The sequence below is a fragment of the Cyprinus carpio genome, chromosome B1 (genome assembly GCF_018340385.1).
Source record: "Cyprinus carpio isolate SPL01 chromosome B1, ASM1834038v1, whole genome shotgun sequence".
In the NCBI taxonomy this organism is placed as follows: domain Eukaryota; kingdom Metazoa; phylum Chordata; class Actinopteri; order Cypriniformes; family Cyprinidae; genus Cyprinus; species Cyprinus carpio.
Window position 1 is genome coordinate 26,585,867 of NC_056597.1, and position 19,281 is coordinate 26,605,147.

General features: G+C 37.1%; 1 pseudogene; it reads left to right on the forward strand.

The window, feature by feature from the left end:
* LOC122134569 overlaps positions 1-19,281 on the forward strand; it is a 36,684-nt pseudogene that overhangs the window by 2,258 nt on the left and 15,145 nt on the right.

A 19,281-nucleotide genomic window follows, 5' to 3' on the forward strand; every position in this document is an offset into this window, starting at 1 on the left:
GGTCTCCCTGGCCACTGTAACTGTAAGTCAGAGTGATTGTTTAGTTTATACTTTGGTTGTTAGAAGGTCAACCGTTTCAACATTTTTAATCAATAAATCCTGGTCATATTTTAGTATGTTCAAGGGCCAAAAAGTGATTGACTTATCTTGTGTCTGCTTTATGTATGTGTGTCCTAACTCTGACCGCCAAACGTATGGCGAAGAAGAAACTGCCTGGTGAAGAATCTCGAAGCCGTGGAGAACTTCTTGGCTCGACTTCCACCATCTGCTCTGACAAGACTGGAACTTTGAACCCAGAACGAATGACCGTCGCTCACGATGTGGTTTTGACAACCACATTCATGAAGCAGACACCACAGAGAACCAGAGTGGAGCCTCCTTTGACAAGAGCTCGGCACTTGGGCCTCCCTCTCACGTATTGCTGGACTTGCAATCGTGGTGCTGTTTTTTCAGTGCTGAACAGAGCCATCTCCCAATCCTTAGCGTGAGTTTCTCCTCTAGTTATCCTAACATTTATACAAGCTCCACTAAGGACTTGCAACTTCAGTAGCTAATTTAGTAATGTTATTGTGAGTGAAAAACTTTGGTCAAATCTTTTTTGCAGCGAGAAACAGCTGGCGAATGCCTCAGAGTCTGCCCTGTTGAAGTGTAATTGAGATGTGCTGCGGTTCAGGATCATTGAAATGAGAGAGAAATTACCCCAAAGATTTGTGAAATCCCTTTCAACTCCACCACAGTATCAGGTTTTTTTGTTGAGGTGTTCTTTGAGAGATTGGTTTTTAGATTAACTGGTCAGCCTAAATGCCTTTAATATGCCTTTTCCTAAAAGCATCTCAATCCACAAAGAATCCTAATTCTCTCAGATTCTAAGCCCCTGCTGGTGATGAAGGGAGCCCCTGAGAGAATGCTTGGATCACATGCTCTACTATTTTGATTCAAGGAAAATGTAGCAGCCTGTTGACCGATGAAATAAAGGGGAGATTCATTCCAAAATGCTTACGTAGAACTCGGAGGTCTATGGAGAAGAGTGCTGGGTAAAGCCACCTTATGAAATTCCCCTCAGGATAAGCATTGAACTTAATGGTTATAGAAGAAAATTAACACAAAAAATTGTAAAAATACAGCACATGAATAATCTCTGTGACCTCTCTCAAAGGTTTCTGCCACTTTTGCCCGTCCCTGATGACGACAGTTTTCCCTGAGGGTTTTTGCATTTGATACTGAAGAAGTGAACTTCCCCACTGAGAACCTGTGTTTTGTTGGCGCGGTCATGCTAGGATTGTATCCTCCCTCGTGCAGCTGTACCAACGCTGTGGGCAAGTGCAGGAGTGCAGGAATCAAGGTGTTGTCATCCATCGAAGATCTACTGGCTTTAATGTATACTGTGCCCCATTTTAAATTATTCTCGATAATAATAACTTGGACCATTCAATTCCAAAATAAGGTAATTCATTCAAAGTAATTAAAATTAACGACTCCTGTCTCCATACAGGTTTATGCATGGCTTGCCCCCACTGGAGACCATCCTCAATTACTCTAAGGCTTTGCAATGGGTGTTGGCATCATCTCTGAAGTCGCGAACGGAGACTGTTGGAGACATTGGCTGCCCGTTTGTGAACGTTCCTGTTTCAGAGGTCATAATCAAGAAGTAAACCAATCATCTCAACCAGTTTCAGATGTGGAATTGCTCCCCTAGACGTGTGCTAATAGCAAAGTATATCTCTAGAGTATGCCAAAGGCCTGTGTGGTCCATTGTGGAGAACTAAAGAATATGAGTGAAAGTGACTTTGATGAGAATCCCTCAAATACCATACAGAAATGCGTGTTTTGCCAGACACTTCTCGCACCAACAAAAGCTGATTATCGTGGGGGAAAAAGGGGGGTTGTCAGCGCACTAGTACTGGTAACCGTCAGACAGTTTATCTATCTGATTCTATCGAGTAACCATTTTAATGCATTTTAATTTCTCTCATCAGGGTGCCATTGTAGCTGTAACCGGTGATGGTTGGCAATGACTTCCTCCGGCTCTGAAGAAGGCTGATATTGGTGTGGGCTATGGGTATCGCTGGATCCTGATGTATCTACACAGGCTGGCTGACCTGATCCTTCTGGACGACGAACTATTGCCGAGTCCATTGTCACTGTGGTAGTAGACGAGGTATGTCATGATTTTGAGAACCTTAGACTCTATCAAGGTCACTTTGGACACTATATTTTTTGAATGTTTCATCCGCGTCGGACGTCTAATCCTTTGACCAACTTAAAGAAGTCATTGCCTACACGCTGACTAGGAGATCCCTGAGATGTCACCCTTCCTCATGTTCGTCCTCGTTGGTATTCCTCCTACCTCTTGGGCACCCGTCCACCATTCTCTGCATCTGACCTGGGCACTGATCTGGATAAGAAAATCGATTATTACCATAGAGATATTACCGTTTAAATTATCCATCTGGTTTTTAACCTTGTTTTAATTGGTTGGCCACAGATTCCCGCTATCTCTTTGCTTATGGCGAATGCCATGGAAAATGACATCATGAAGAGACAACCCAGAAATGCTCAAACAGAACAGGCTGGTGAACAGCGCGGCTTATCAGTAGGCATATGGTCAAATAGGTAAGCTACATTCTTACTCTATAAAGAGAGCTCTGAATTTTTTAACACAAGCATCTATTAAAGATTTATACATTTATACAATTAGTATAAGCCATATATGAATATGGGCAAGCAATTCATTTTACTGTCTTGATTTTTCCTTTTTACGTATTAATCCAAGCATTGTCAGGGTTTCTTTATGCCTACATCGTGGTTATGAGTGAGAATGGATTCTGGCCCAGTTTATCTGCCAGGACTTTCGGTTGGTTGGTAAGATAGAATCTGTCAGTGACCTGGAAGATAGCTTATGGTCAACAATGTGGAAGTGCTCAAAGCCTTTGGCAAGCCAAATGTGAACACAAAAAAGCTTCCTATATTATAGAACTAAATGTGACTTTTGTTTTTGTGTTTTTACTTGTCTGATGCAGACCTTTGAGGCCGAAAGATTATAGAGTCCGACTTGCCACACAGCATTTTTCATCAGTATTGTGGTTGTGCAGTGGGTGAACGTGATCATTGTACGACCCGAAATAAAAAAAAAAATAAAAGGCAAACAAATAGACAAACTGAAACAACTCCATCGCTACAGCAGTGAATGAAGTTATGTAACAAAGGGATTGCAAACAAGTCTTCCAAACAAGAAGCCATAAACGTTTTGGTGGACTGTTTGTTCAGTTTGTCAGCTCGAGGTGCTGCTCACCTTACATGCCTTATCACAATGTGTTATTTTCTTTCTTTCCTATCAGAAACAAAGTCCTCATATTTGCCTTTTTTGAGGAAGCTGCTCTGGCACTTTTCTTGTCCAACTCCCAGGGCAGGGATGTTGCGGTCAGAATGTATCCTCTGAGGTAATGGATGTAACTGTAGGCCTTTTGCACACAGTAATTGGGGATCTTCAATATTCAAATTGTTTTTTGTCTAGCTGACTTATACTGTCATAGGGATTTGACACAATGAAAAATTAAAAAAATCATTGTGTTTTGTTAATGCAGTCCATTGTGTTGTTTCACTGCCCGTCCCCATACTCACTTCTCATCTTCATCTATGATGAAGTTCGAAAAACCTTCTACGACCAATCCAGGAGGTAATAACAATTTCCTACAGTATTTCATTTGCTTTAAGAATTAAGATAAACTCTAATGTCCAGTGCTATTTTGTTGTTTTTTCAGCTGGTGGAAAAAGAAACATACTATTAAATCAAGACGACATTCTATTGAAAACGTATTCTCTGAGACATTTTTCTCAAAATGATACAAGTCTGTGTGTTTTTCAGCAAATAAATGTCAAATTTTATTGAACTGATTTTTTGTGTTGTTTTTTTTTATTAACCATACAAAAAGAACATATTAATAATAATATAATATAAGGTGATATAAATAATAAAAAGCCATCTATAAATTCAGCATAAAGTCATGGGTGTGGTTACATCATCTACCAGCAGAGGTCTACTGATAGACAAAGAAAATCAACCAAACCTTAACCTAACCAGCTGCCAGCATTTAAATTAGCTTGATTAAAAAAACAATGTGTTTATTCAGTGCAGCATAGGTCACATCAGCTCAATGCTGCTTCTCAATGCTGACAGAAAACAAGACAGCAACAGTAAAGTTTAATGTGACTATAAATGCACTGCTGCTGCATTTAGCAGACACTTCTATGCAAATTCACTTGCACTGCTTTCTAGCTTTATATAGATCACTCTATATTTATCAGCCTCTCTCAGGAAATTGAACCCATGACTTATTATACTGAGAGTTAGAAAAACTTCTTGGTATCTTAAGGGTCATGTGGCATGTATGCTGTGTGGGATGTTTATACATATCAGTGAAACCAGCAGAACACGCTTGAACATCAGTCATACATCCCAGTAAAAAAAACACTGTGCCATGATGTCATTCTCATCTGTGTTATACTACAAACCTTTTAGGAAGTAAAGCTGAAATGGGGCTGTGAGGCTCTGTTAACTGACGAAACAGAAAATTGTTTACAAAACAAGTCCAAACTAAATTAGTGCTTAATAGTTTGAGTTATGACAATTAAGTTAAATGGCTCCTGAAGTAGGTGAGATGACAGGGAACAAATCTGTGAACTTGGTTTGGACACACATGGATTTGTGTATCCGAGTGGCTGGAAGGAGGATTTGGAGTGGTGTCCTGGAATCCAAAGGACCACAGTTTGAACTCAGAATAAGGAAAGCAGGGCTTGGTCTGGTGGATTCTGTCTGTCTTTGTTGGACTGCTTGTTTCTTCACAAGGTTTTCTGATTCTCTTTACCTTCTGATAGGGTTTTGTTTGTTGTGTAGATGTTTTTCCACTGGCTTTTACTTCTTTTTATGGCGTCAGGTAAGGTTGCTGAAGGTTTATATAAAGTTTTATGCAGTTATATATATTCACTTTTGTCTTTGGGGTTAAAACAAGGGAGGATGGTGGCATAAAGGTACATATTTGCTTGCATAGGAATCACAGACATGGGAATCCCTGTATCATACTCAAATGTTGTTCAAAGGAGACAATACAGTGTTAATGTAAACCAGAATTGCATTTTTCAGCAACTAAAAAAGTTGTCAGTGAAAAGAGGGATTTTTTTTAATGCAATGTAATTTATTCTGAAGTAACTCTCATCAGTCTTCTGTCAGCTCTTATTTGCCTATATAAACATATTTATGATATTGCCCAATTAGATTGACCAAATTGGTTATAATTTTTATGAACATAAAACTCAACATTTAGATTTTTACCAAAGTATTGTTTTGTGTGTGATATCGTGTTTTTATCCAATATCAGTCGCCGCTTACATTTGAATGTAATAAAATTAGAATCATTCTCATCAAAGTTTCGGGTGCTTCCCTATTTAATTATTGTTATTCATGTGTTTTAATAAGGCTATTTTGCCCCTTCTTGTTGAGCTACATAAATGTAAAAAATGAGTTGCAGATGATCCTGAAGTTAAAATCTCCAGCTCCTGAGACCCTAGCACATCTGATGCACATGGAAAGTACTGATTGTTCCATTGTATAATTTCCTTTTAATGTGAGAAAAAAGATTAGTTAAAACCTGAATTTTTTTGAACTAAAGGTCAAATTAAAACTGTTCCCTAGTTGACTTAGGGGCCCAAAAAAAGCTGGTGGAAGAATTGTGAGCGGTGATGATATCGAGAAACTGCTGGCAGAGACGCTGCCAATTCATGATATCATGAGCATTATCTGCAGTCAGATCACCAGAAGAAAGAGAAAAAAAAGCTCTTCACTATAAAATATTTTTATTTATGTATTTATTTTATTTTTTTTTGCTTGCACTAACATGCACACAAAAAGGGGTACTTTGTTGACTCTAGTAACCTCCTAAAAATAACTGGAGTCTTAATGTAACACTGTAAAAAGCAATAGTCAGTCACTTTTGACATTAAGTCGACAGTTAAGACAAAATCTGAGAAAATCATCTTTAAAGTTGTCCAAATTAAGTTCATAGCAATGCATATTACTAATCAAAAATTAAGTTTTGATATATTTACAGTAGGAAATTTTACAAAATATCTCTTCATGGAATACGATCTTTATTTAATGTCCTAATGATTTTGACCCATTCAATGTATTTTTTGGCTATTGCTACAAATAGCACTATATTGCAACAAGACCGGGTTTAGTGCTCCAGGGTCACATTTCGGAAACACACATCAGTATATTAACATAACATCTCCGTTCTCTCTCCTTCGAGGGAATTATGGCTACATACTTTATGAACACAGGTTACCAGTGTTTTAAAATCTTTTTTTAACAGTCTGCCACAGCTGCTGCTATTCTCTAAGTGAAAGTGTCCAATAAATACAGTGGTACAAAGAGTAAGAAAGGTGGTGATGATGGGAGCAAAAGTATCAATTATTATATTTATTTAAACAATTATTATCTAACAATATTAATTTAGTAACATATAAAAAGAGCGTTAACTTTTAAACTGAGTGAGCGCATGAATATTTTTTTGTGTATGTGGAGCAGAGAGAGAGAGAGAGAGAGAGGCAGAGAGAGAGAGAGACTAGTGCACCAGGTGCTGTGTGCCGTATTCTGAAATAGATTGCATTATAAGACTTTGGAAAATTTAAAAATGCTGTTTGAGAAAAAAACTCAAATCTACCAAGGTATCATCATATGCCGGTTTTAAGAGTTTTAGGTCCAGTCCTCTTCTTCCAATTCTCAATAAAATTTGCCACAATTACTTAAGCTACAGTCACTCAGTGACAATAATACTGTGAGATGAATTATATACTGCCCGTATCAAATTATTTGTTGTAATATGTATATTATTCAAAAATGGCAATATAACTGTTTTGCATATCACACATTTAGTTTCTGTTTTGTTTTTCTGGTGTGATCTATAAAAATCATCATTTTGCATCAAAATGCGCTGATAAAATTGGACTTTTTATTCTTTGAGCAAATGAGTTTATTTTCCAATGAGCAAATAAATAGAATTTTCAGTGGGTCAATATCAAGTTTGTACAGATAGTATATACAGGTGTTTTTTCATCATGAGAAAGCTGTAGAATGGTAACTACTGTGGTTATGAGCCAGTCAGCAAGTGTTTCAACTAAAGGTGAAGGGGGCTTCCCTAACCACAGCACATGGGAGGAGCAGTTTGTTTGATATTATTTTTTCTGTGTGTGACGCATATAATAATTTTCCCAGTAACCTGATATGCAGATGTGGAGGAACGCAAAGGTCTATTTCTGACTAAAAAAGGCTTGTGTGGTTTTCCGCCCGTACTTCCTGCCTCATGTGTTGCTCTTGTCACTGATTGACTCTTTCTGTTTGGCTTTCCACACCATCCGTTATAGTTAGTAGTATACTGTATTTCGTGTAAATAGTCTTGGTTGTTTCCTGCCGGGGTTGGTGCCTTTTCCTGATGGTTACTTCCCTCCGGGTTTGTTTAATAGGGTTGGAAGTATGACAGATTTTCTTATAATTATTAGGAATTAATAATTAACTTTCCCACCCCTTCATTTGGGGTGAATTATTCCTGTAAAACAGCTCCCAAATAATTAAAAACGAAAAGGAATAATTTCACCCCCAAAAAGGAATTTTGGCATCATTTACACACCTTCCTGTATCATTAGCTATGTGACCTGATGAATATTAATGTTTGGACTTTTAATGCAGTCTAAATGACCTTGGACATTTTTAACTCTGTTGCATAGGAAGATCTTCCATTGAAAATGTTTTCAGTTTTTTTATTTAAACTCCAGCCCTACGAAACAACCTATGAGAACGAGATTAAAAAACAACAGTTTCAGGTTGTAAAACTAAAAGTATCTCGCAGATGTTTTCATAGGACAGCTATGCTTCTGTTTCTTCAAGAAGAAATTGCATTGTAATGACAGTGAAAGCTCCATTTAATAACAATATTTACTCAATACATTTTTCAGAATGTACCAGATTAGGTAATTTCAGCAATATGATCAATTACTGGAGACAAAGTAGCTTTTTGTCTCTAAATGAGTGAGAACACTAAAAGGGTTAGGGAAATACAACACTGAAAAAAAAAGGTGGTAGTAAGGCCCTTTTTACTTTGAAACTGTTCAAAATTTTAGAAAAATTTCACAAAGAATGACAAGTGCATTTTGTCAATTGATTATTTAAGAGTGTGTTGACATAGGTCTACATAACGACCAGAGGGTTTTAGAATCATGCAACTGCAAGAGAGAAATAATTAAGACCTGCAAACTGATGTTGGTGGCACCCACACTGTGTGCTGCTGATGGTAGGCATAATGTGGACTAAACGTTAAGGCACTGTGAAGACATGGAGGCACAGACATTCCTATTTACTGACAACAGATCAATCTTTTTCATCTTAACATTACAATGTCCTATTTCAAAGTGCATCATTTTAACTTGTAATGATGTCAATGAACAGTGCAGACGATTCTTTGCCTATATAAACATGTTATGATATTGCCCAATTAGATTGACCAAATTGGTTATAATTTTTTATGAACATAAAACTCAACATTTAGATTTTTTACCAAAGTATTGTTTTGTGTGTGATATAAGTGTTTATCAATATCGATGCGCCCGTTTACACTGAATGTAATAAAATTAGAATCATTCTCATCAAAGTTTGATTCTTCCCTATTTAGTGTGTTATTCATGTTTTAATAAGGCTACTTTGCCCCTTCTTGTTGAGCACATAAATGTATAAAATGAGTTGCAGATGATGCTGAAGTCAAAATGTCAACTCCTGGGCGTGGCATCTGATGCACATGGAAAGTACTGAATGTTCCATTGTATAATTTCCTTTTAATGTAAGGGAAAAGATTAGTTAAAACCTGAATTTTTTGGACTAAAGGTCAAATTAAAACTGTTCCTAGTTGACTTAGGGGCCCAAAAAAGCTGGTGGAAGAATTGTGAAGCAGTGATGATATGGACTTTGCTGGCAGAGAGACGCTGCCAATTCATGATATCATGAACGTATCTGCAGTCAGATCACCAGAAGAAAAGAAGAAAAAAGCTCTTCACTATAAAAATGTTTTTTTTATTTATGTGTAATTTATTTTATTTTTTTTTGCTTGCATACTTTTACAAAAGGTACTTGTTGACTCTAGTAACCCTTAAAAATAACTGGAGTCTTAATGTAGCACTGTAAAAAGCAATAGTCAGTCACTTTTGACATTAAGTCGACAGTTAAGACAAAATCTGAGAAAATCACCTTCTTGTCCAATTAAGTTCATAGCAATGCATATTACTAATCAAAAATTAAGTTTTTGATATATTTACAGTAGAAGTACAAAATATCTTCATGGAACATGATCTTTATTTAATGTCCTAATGATTTTGACTCATACAATGTGTTTTTGACTATTGCTACAAATATACCTGTGCAACTTAAGACTGGTTTTGTGCTCCAGGGTCACATTTCGGAGAGCACACATCAGTATGTTAACATAATGTCTCCGTTCTCTCCTTAATGGAATTATGGTTACATACATAACCGAGATCTTTTTAGGTTACCAGTGTTTAAAATCTTTTTTTAACAGTCTGCCATTATTGCTTTATTCCCTAAGTGAAAGTGCTGTCCACAATACAGTGGTACAAAGAGTAAGAAAGGGGTGAGGATGGGGCAAAGTATCAATTATTATATTTATTTAAACAATTATTATCGAACAATATTAATTTAGTAACATATAAAGAACGTTAACTTTTAAACTGGAGAGCGATGAATATTTTTGTGTATGTGGAGCAGAGAGAGAGAGAGAGAGAGAGAGAGAGATGAGAGAGAGAGAAGTAAACTATGCTGTGTGCCGGTATCTTAAGTAGATTGCATTATGAATTTAGAAAATTTAAAATTGCTGTTTGAGGAAAAAAAAAATCTACCAAGTGTCATCATGTTACTTTAAGAGTTTTGGGTCCAGTCCTCTTGCTTCTTCTAATTTCTCGCAAAATTTGCCACAATTACTTGCCACAGTCACTCAGTGACAATACTGTGAGATGAATTATACTGCCGTATCAAGTATTTGTTGTAATTATTATATTATTCAAAAATGGCAACATAACTGTTTTGCATATCACACATTTAGTTTCTGTTTTGTTTTTCTGGTGTGATCTATAAAAATCATCATTTGCATCAAAATGCATTGATAAAATTGGACTTTTTATTCTTTGAGCAAATGAGTTTATTTTTCCAATGAGCAAATAAATATAATTTTCAGGGTCAATATCAAGTTTGTGCAAGTATATACAGGTGTTTTTTCATCAGCAGAAAGCCGTAGAATGGTAACTACTGTGGTTAAGTGAGCTACTATAAGTGTTTCAACTAAAGGTGAAAGGGGGGTTGCCCCAACCACAGTCAGTATGGGGGGTAAGGAGCAGGTTGTTTGATATGATTTTTCCTGTTTGTGACAGATAATACTTTCCTCTCCATTAACCTGATACATGCAGTGTGGAGGAAAGTTAAAGGTCGATTTGCTGACTCAAAAAGGCTGTGTGTTTTCCTCGCTCCCTATACTTCCTGCCCTCATGTTGTTGCTCTTGGCATTGATGTGAGATCTCTGTTCTGGTTGGCATTTCCAACACATCCCATATAGAGTTAGTAGTATACTGTATGGAGTGTAAATAGTCTTGGTTTTGTTACCTGCAGGGGGGCTGGTGCCTCCTTTGTCCTGGTGGCTATCTTTTCCCCCGTGCCTGTTTGGCTAATAGGGGTGGAAAGTATTGACAGATTCCTTATAATTATTAGGAATTAATAATTATTCCCACCCTCAGTTGGCTGAATTATTCCTGAACTCAGTGCTCCCAAATAATTAAAAGGTAAAAGGAGAATTTCAACATTTAAATGTTTTTTTTTTTTTTTTTTTAAACTCCAAACCTTACCTGTAACAAAACCCATGAGAAAGAGAGATGATATATTATGTTTACAGTATTCAGGTTGTAAAACTAAATGTAGCATCGTAAACACTGTTTTCTATAGGAAAGTTATGCTCTGTTTCTCAATGAAGAAATTTGCATTGTTAAATCCAGCAGTACCAAACTGGCATTTAATAACAATATTTACTCAATATATATTTCTCAGAATGGTACAGAATAAAGGTAGCTTTTCAGCAATATTGATCAATTACATGGAGACAAATTAGTTTTTTGTCTCTAGAAATATGAGACATTTAAATGACAGTGAAAGGCTGCCAGTGGGAACATATTTACCCAAGCTTCATTTTCAGAATATGCATAAAAGTATAAATAGTTTGTTTATTTTTATAGCTCAAACAACATACACGCAAACTAGTTATATATCTCTAACATGCATGTGAGAAACTTTCAGCACGCGTAATAGGTTTATGCTACACTGAAAAAAAAGGTGTAGTAGGCCTATTTACTTTGGAAACTGGTCAAAATTTATTAGAAAAAATTTCACAAAAGAAAATGACAAGAAGCGTGCATTTTCCAATTTGATTATTTAGGTGGTGTGGACCTAGGCCTACATCAACAGACCAGAGGGGTTTGTAGGAAATCAATGCAAACTCAAGAGAGAAATCATTTGACCTGCAAACTGATAAGTGTTTGTGGACAACCCCAACCTCTGTGTGGACCGCTGCTGGATGCATAACTGTGGCCGATAAAAAAAGACCTTTAAGGTAACTGTGAAAAGCCATGGAGGCACAGACCAGTCTATTTACTACTGACAACGCATCAATCTTTTTCATCATTAACATTCACAAGGTCCTATATTCAAGAGTGCACATTTTAAACTTGTTAATGGATGCCAATGAACAGATGCAGACTGGATTCAATAGATATCGTGCCACAGAACAACTTACACAGTTCCATTTTTTTATCCCCCATGTAAAAAAAATAATATACATAAGCTGTAAGAAGTGATACAAACCAAAGCCATAGATCTGTTGACAAGACAATAGTTAATAGACCAGTCCTTCAACCTGGGTGTCACAGAAATGACCCTACCTGTATAAACGAACGGTTAAATAAATCGTTAAAAACTAAATGACACCTGACAAACTACTCCTTTCTCTAAATTAAAATAAGGAACACCACCTCATTACACAGGTGAGATGGCAGGGTATAATGGGGGACTTGGTGCTTGCTTTTTTTGTCACAGTCAATGGATGTTTCTCATACCATCAAGAGGACCAAAAGCTAAAAATAATCATGGATTCTTTCAAGAACATTGTTCCTCAGGTATAAAAATAAACTAATTCTCTTTATATCCAAAAAACAGCTTTTAAACAAAGGAAATATTCAATGTTTATGTACAGTTTAATTTGTCATGTAGAAAGCCCTGGTTGTGCGCGTGATGGAGAGTACAAAGATCATCGACGCTGAGGAAGTAGTTGTAGAGGTGATCTTTGTGGAGGTACAAAAAGTGAGACAGAAATCCTGGCTGATATTCGTGGTAATCTCTGCACAAGCAATGCAGGTGAAAACAAAATGCATTTTATGGCAAAAAATACTTGTATTTATGTAATATAGTTCTGGCTCATATCGCTTAGAAAAACATTTTTACTAATTAATCACAATTTTTTTTTCTGAAATGAATCCTGCACCCAACAAAAAATATACTATATATATATATATATATATATATATAGGAAGCATATACTATATATATATATACACCATTGTACATTATGAATTAATTTCAACATTAAATCAAATTAATATCGAAATAGCATAAAGACAGTATATTAATAAAAACATTTATGTATGCTTAAAAAAAAAACTACTTTAAGCTCATAAATGTCATATTTAGAAAACCTGTGCCCCTCAGCACGTATATACAGAAAATGAAAATAAATTTATGCACAACACTAAACTCTAAATTAATTTTAGATGAATCCTTTAAAGCTACACAAGTCATTGATTTCCTCTTTTTTTTCCTCCTCATACATCACAGCAGCTGGGTTATTAGGTTATTAGGTTATTTGGCTGCAATTAAGAGCTGCTGCTGCTGATGAACATAACGTGGATCTGACAGCATTCGATTTTTCGTCATATAACTCTTTCCTTGTCGCCTGACACACGTTCAGGTTTTTAAAGGGTCTCTAATGAGCTGACGAGTTGAATCGGGTGGTGTTTAGATGAGAGAGCCAGTACTGGCCCTGCTCGCAACCAAACATTTTTTTGAAATCAACAGCGACAATGTATCTTAAATGTGACCCTCATTTATTAAAAATACTATACATACAGAACACATGTCTAGTAGCTTTAAAAAATCAATCGCCTTTTTGGTACAACTTCATGAGTTTTGCATGCATGCACCATCGCATGGTCGTAGTTTCATTTGTGCTTAATAAGCAATTATATTGGCTACAGTGCACACCTCTGCATTTGTGCATTCAGTTTGACTCTTCCCGCAAATAGCTTGATGGGAAAGGCGATCTTGACCAATCACTAAACCGACGAATCCACCACATTTTGTTCGGCACACAAAAATTCCAGACAGGATAGATAATAGATTACGCCAGTGGACTAAAAACTTGAAACAATTGTGTGTATTGACATCTTTCCTGTGGTTTGAAATAAATACATTCTGATGCTCAGGTAACCTGCTCTGTCTTGTCTGTTGGCCCTCCATGATTGTATTTTTTCCAGCTTGTGAGAACAATGAAGTGTTATGTGAGAGAGGCATGCCTTGTCCTGACATAGCAACAGTAACTTAGGAAGTGCAGTTTTTTCCAAGGGTCAGTTGAAGGAGCATCTCTACGAGCACAGTATAAAGGCTGACCGGACAGGAAAATGTTGTTTTTTAGTGAGCATATGGCCTGGCAACATCTCATATGACCCACAGTTCACTTGAATCTGAGGCAGGTGCTTTTTTTGTCCGGTGTGAGCCAAGGATTCCAACGACACAAGACACTTGGATACGATTGCTCTACTATTTTAAATTGAAGGAAAGAGCAGGCCTTTGGACAATGAAATAAAAGATGCTTTTCAAAATGGCCTACTTTTTGAACCTCGGAGGTCTTGGAGAAAGAGTGCTGGGTAAAGACACCTAATAAATTCACCTTTGGAAAAGCGTTAACTTGTACAGCCTACAGAAGAATATGAAAACAACAGAATGGTAAATTAAACAGGCATAAATGAATAATTTTGTGTGTCTCCTGTCACAGGCTTCTGCCACTTTTCCCTCCCTGATTGGACCAGTTTTCCCTGAGAAGGGTTTTTGCATTTGATAACTGAAGAAGTGACCTTCCCCACTGAGAACCTGTGTTTTGGTTGGCGCGCAATGTCTATGATCGATCCTCCCCTCCTCGTGCAGCTGTAACCAGATGCTGTGGCCTAAAATGCATGGAGTGCTGGAAACTCAAGGTGTTGTTCATCATTTGACATCCACTTGCGTGAATAATGCTACTATTATCGCATTTAGTGATAAAATGATTATCACTAGGTTAATCCTAGGTAAACGTGTGTACTTCTGCCACTGTCATCCGTAGAAGGCTGTCAGGCGCCAGGTACCCTTCAGACTGTTATCTATCCATTCCTAGCTGATACTATAGGATTTTGGTCAGCAGGTGTAACGGAAGGCCATCGAGTAATGCGTGCAGGTAAACCTCGCTCCCCCCTGATCCTCAAGATATGCACTAGTGACTGATGCTAGTGCTGTAGTCCTTTAGCCTCCTTGTTAGTTTGCGTCCCGCATCCCATGCCGGAGACCTGGGTTCGAGGCCCACTTACCTCGGGAAGGAGGGGTTTTTTTTAACACAGGAAACCACTTTAAAAATGCATTTTTATTTTTTCTTTTTAGGTTGCCATCTGTATAAGCTGTAACCAGTTGATGATGTCAATGCGTCCTTCTCACTGCTCTTAAAGAAGGCTGAGTATAGGTGTGGCTATGGGTTATCGCTGGATCTGGATGAATATCAAGGTTTATATTCATAGAATTCCAAAGCAGTTCCTCGCATGCCAGGACTAGCTGGTTGAGACGGACTCAGTGGCGTCACAAGCTCAGAAGCAGACCTAGAAAAATCCACACCCTTCTCGAACTGATCCGCAAGCTTCAACCTTGTTGAACCCCCACAACCTGAGTGTTCTGCCATGCCTCGGCAGCCTAGGCTGCAAAGATGAAGCCGTGTCCCCATTACGTACTCGAAGAATACTTATCACATATGAGTGCTTTAGTACCCTCGATCCAATGTGTTGCACATGCTCACTCCCAGAGAAACATAACACAAAAGGTCATGTGTGACTTTAGGTGTCAGAAAGCTATCCTAAAGTGATTACGTTTTACAAACACAGTATTTTGTTCTGTTTTTCCTTGCTTTTTACGAGATGACAACTGACAGTTGGCCTGGTTTGTGTTTCAGACTGGTGGACAAAGAAACATAGCTATCAAAACAAGAAGAGACTTCTTCTTCGGTCTGGGGAACTGGTGCAGAAGACATTAATTTGGATATTTATCAAATGAAGTTGCAATTTAAGTGTTAATACACATGGTATCAGATTAACAATTTACAAACTAGATTTTTTTTTATTGTGTCTTCTAACATTTAGTTTTTGAAACTATAAGTCATTTTGCTTTTTCCCCCACCGTTGCATCTCCTGAAAGCGAGTTTGAGTAAATGTTTAATTGCAGGGGACACACATAGTAAATATGCAGTAGTAGTAGTAGCTTAATTTCAAAACATAAGTACCCTTCTTCCCTCAAAGCATGCTTTTTGTTTGGTTTGTCAAGTGAAAAGTCAAAGTCTGCTTTATTGTCTAAACCTAAACAGGCCCAGTGCCCAGGCTTTTGCCCGGGCGAGGGCACACAAGCTTTGTGGCTCACAGCGGGCTCTCACATTAAGTCATTAATAATCCATTTTGTGTGGGCAGTATTTATTGCTTACCACTAGTAGGTGTTGCCTAGGGGTGTTTTAGGATTCCGTAAGTAAATTCATGTGGGTCTAGAGGGAGTTTAGCAATAAGCAAGTCTAGCAGTAGCCGGATCATGGCAGTCTTCAGTCTTCAAACTGCGTGACATTCTAGCTGATTAGGTTGCTAATGAAGCTCTTTGATGAAGAGTCTACTACTCCGTCGTTTGACAGATTCAAAGCCTTCGAGTGTCTCTCGAAAACAGTGCAATCTGGTGGTGTAGCAGCCTGTGAACAACTCGTCCGTATGATGAGGCATCTACCACATCTTCCACAGTTATCCTGAATCATTTACTTGCACAATATAAGCCTATACAGTGATGTGTGTGTGTTTGTGTTTTCTCTGATAAATTAATTTACCCCATAAACTAGCATTTAATACCAGTCATACGAATATCAATAAGATGTAATAGAAGAATAGATGTAACACATATGAACGTGCATATGACAAATATCTTACATTTTCTCTTTGTCCATTGGTCACTGGATTACATGTTACACAACACACGCTTTCGAATCAGGCTTCATCTGCCACCCCCCCTTTTATTCTCGACCACCAAGCCTCGGTTCAGATGTCAACATGGCACTACTGAACACGTGTTTGTGTCCTGGTTTGCAAATGTGTCATTCTCTAGCCCAGTCTATAAGTAATGGTGAGTTTGTTGCTATTCTGTTTTGGCCTATTTAAAAACAGTGTACATTGCTGATGTTGTTTTGCAAAGATGTTACATGCAATCGTAAGCTATAAAACATCTGGATGTATGCTCGTGTCGATATGCCACCGTAATACTGAAGATGCAAAGACAGTAGACTTCGCTTTGGTTTTTGTGCTATTTTGCGAATGTGTATTTTATGCTTTTGGCGGAGGCGGTTCTGGTGCATGGGGCTTTGAAACCGAAGGTCAAATAAACGCAACATTTTCTCTTCATCCTGAAAACATTTAAACCGAAAAATATCGTGCTTTTACAAAAATGTACACTTCAGCACGCTATATTATATTAGGCAAATAATGAATTAATATGTTTGTTCACAAACAACAAGACGTTCACAATAAGCGCTAGCCAGACTACCGTTAATTTTCTTACCAGGTTCTGAGTGCATTTTGCCCTTTTTAAAGTGGCCCAATCAGAAACTTCTTCGCCAAAAGCCATTCCAACAAACCCCCAGGTGTATCGAAACTCTTTAAAAAAACATTTTAGTGCTCCTATGTATATGATTTAACATGGCATAAATGTACAGTGGGTTCATCGAAGAAAACACTCGTGAACCCATGCAGTTTTCTACTGTCGCCTGCGAGTGAGCGCGTTGGCTGAGCGCGAGACAGAAAAGGAGCTGCTGCCTCCTGCTTGCGTGTCTCTGACGTCAAGAGGAGTCCTCTTCAGTTATTGGCGAGTGTGCGGTATTGACATAACATTTTTAATAAATGACTTGAAATAATATGTAAATCTCTTGGTACAAACCTATAAAACCAAAAAGTGCTGAAAACATAATGCTTTGTAAATTAGCTTTGAAATTTATTTTTCTTCTTAACCTTCCTTTCGTTTTTTCTTTTCCTTCCCTTCTGTTTCTCTAATGTTCAATATAATAATTGAATAGGCAATGCCTTCTTGTCCCACAAAGAAAAGAAAAAAAAAAAAAAGAAAAAAGAAAAAAAAAAAACGGATGTAATTATTGAAAAAAAAAAATCAAATGTGTGCTTTGCCATATCACAAATTTATGTTTCTGTTTTGTTGTTCTTCTGGTGTCCAGTTATAAAAATCATCATGACGCTGATCCTGTTTGTCATAAAATGATCATAAATGACCGTGTTTGTGGGCTGCTAATTGGAACTTTAATTCTTTAGAGAAAAATCTTTTTTATTTGGCAATGAAAGCTAATAATGTTGTTTTTTTTTTTTTCAGGATAACATTCAAGTTAATATGGGTGTATTTAAATATTAAAAGTGACAATATGAGCACAACCTCCTTTTCGAAGCTAAAGGTCATTTGGAAAAGAATGGGGATTTCTCAACGACAGCGGAAGATGTGCCCTCTTTTGCTTATGTGGAAACGTTTAAATGAGTAAAAGTTTTGTAATAGTGCACAACTTGTGTGATCAGCTCTAAGACGTCTGTGCAAATCTGGTTGGGCATTTTGGCCTCTGCAATGCTTTTTGGCATTGTCCCTTTTCTTCTCGTGTTTTGATGTGGGATTTCCGTTGTTTTTTCTGAAAATGACTTACCACGGAACTTCTCTTTTTGCATTCTTTAAAATATGGTGCTGATCTACTCACGAAATATAGAAGTGCATCAGAGCAGAGAATCAAGTATCTGATTTTTTTTTTTTTTTACAGTACAGGACGCTAATTCATATCAGCCTTTCAAGGATGGCAGCACATGTTTAATGTTCAAGGTCCCTTTCAGCTTATGGTTTCTCCTTAATGGTTCACTTGACTGAGTCTCTCTCTTCTTCCTCAGATGCAGTTAGAGAATGGATTTAGTAAATAGTAAAACTAAAAAGCAATTTTTGGTAAGAATATTTGAGATGGTATCCTCAGATTAACCTTTCCCCTAAGAAAAACTGTGATCACATATACTCTGTCTGTAAATTGGAGTGTTTTTTGCCAGCTGCAGTATGAAAACACCCCTTTTGCCATTTAGTCACAAATCCCTGATTTTTATTTTTTTTTTTTTTTTTTTTTTTTTTTTTTTTACAGCCATTTTTTTTTAAACTATTATAAATTCTGTTTATTTTTGGCTATCTTGTATTAAAATCGTTTTTTCTTCTGCATGGCTAGAATACTTGGTTTGTATATTCACCTCCCTTTAGTCTATTTTTTTAGTCATCCTCTATCTAAATAGGTTTAAACATTTTGAGAAATAGATATTAATAATGGCTTTTTTGAGATAACGGGAACGTTTTATAGAAACAAACTCTGGTCATGAAGCACCTGGCTCAATCCATTCACAGCAAGTTTGATATTATTTTCCTGTGTTTTCCCGACCGTAAAACGATTTTCCTCCTTCCAGTAACCTGATATGCATCTTAGACCCTGCTGTCCATTTTGTGAAGGAATACAAGGTCTATTTTTTTTTTTAAATACACCAGGCTGTGGTGTTTTTCAGCAGATTAAAGGCATCTATCATGAAGATGGAGGTTACAGGTGATGTTCTTTAACAATGCTTGTCACAACAACTGCTTTCAAAACCAACCTGACCTTGCTGCAGTAACACTTCTATCATTTATTCACCTCCAATCATTTGACAGAAAACTAAATCTCTTCAAATCAACACCTTCCTAAAAATACCTTTGCCTTGAGGAATTGTTTTTAAAAAAGCATGTTTCAAGCTTTCCCTCGCAAG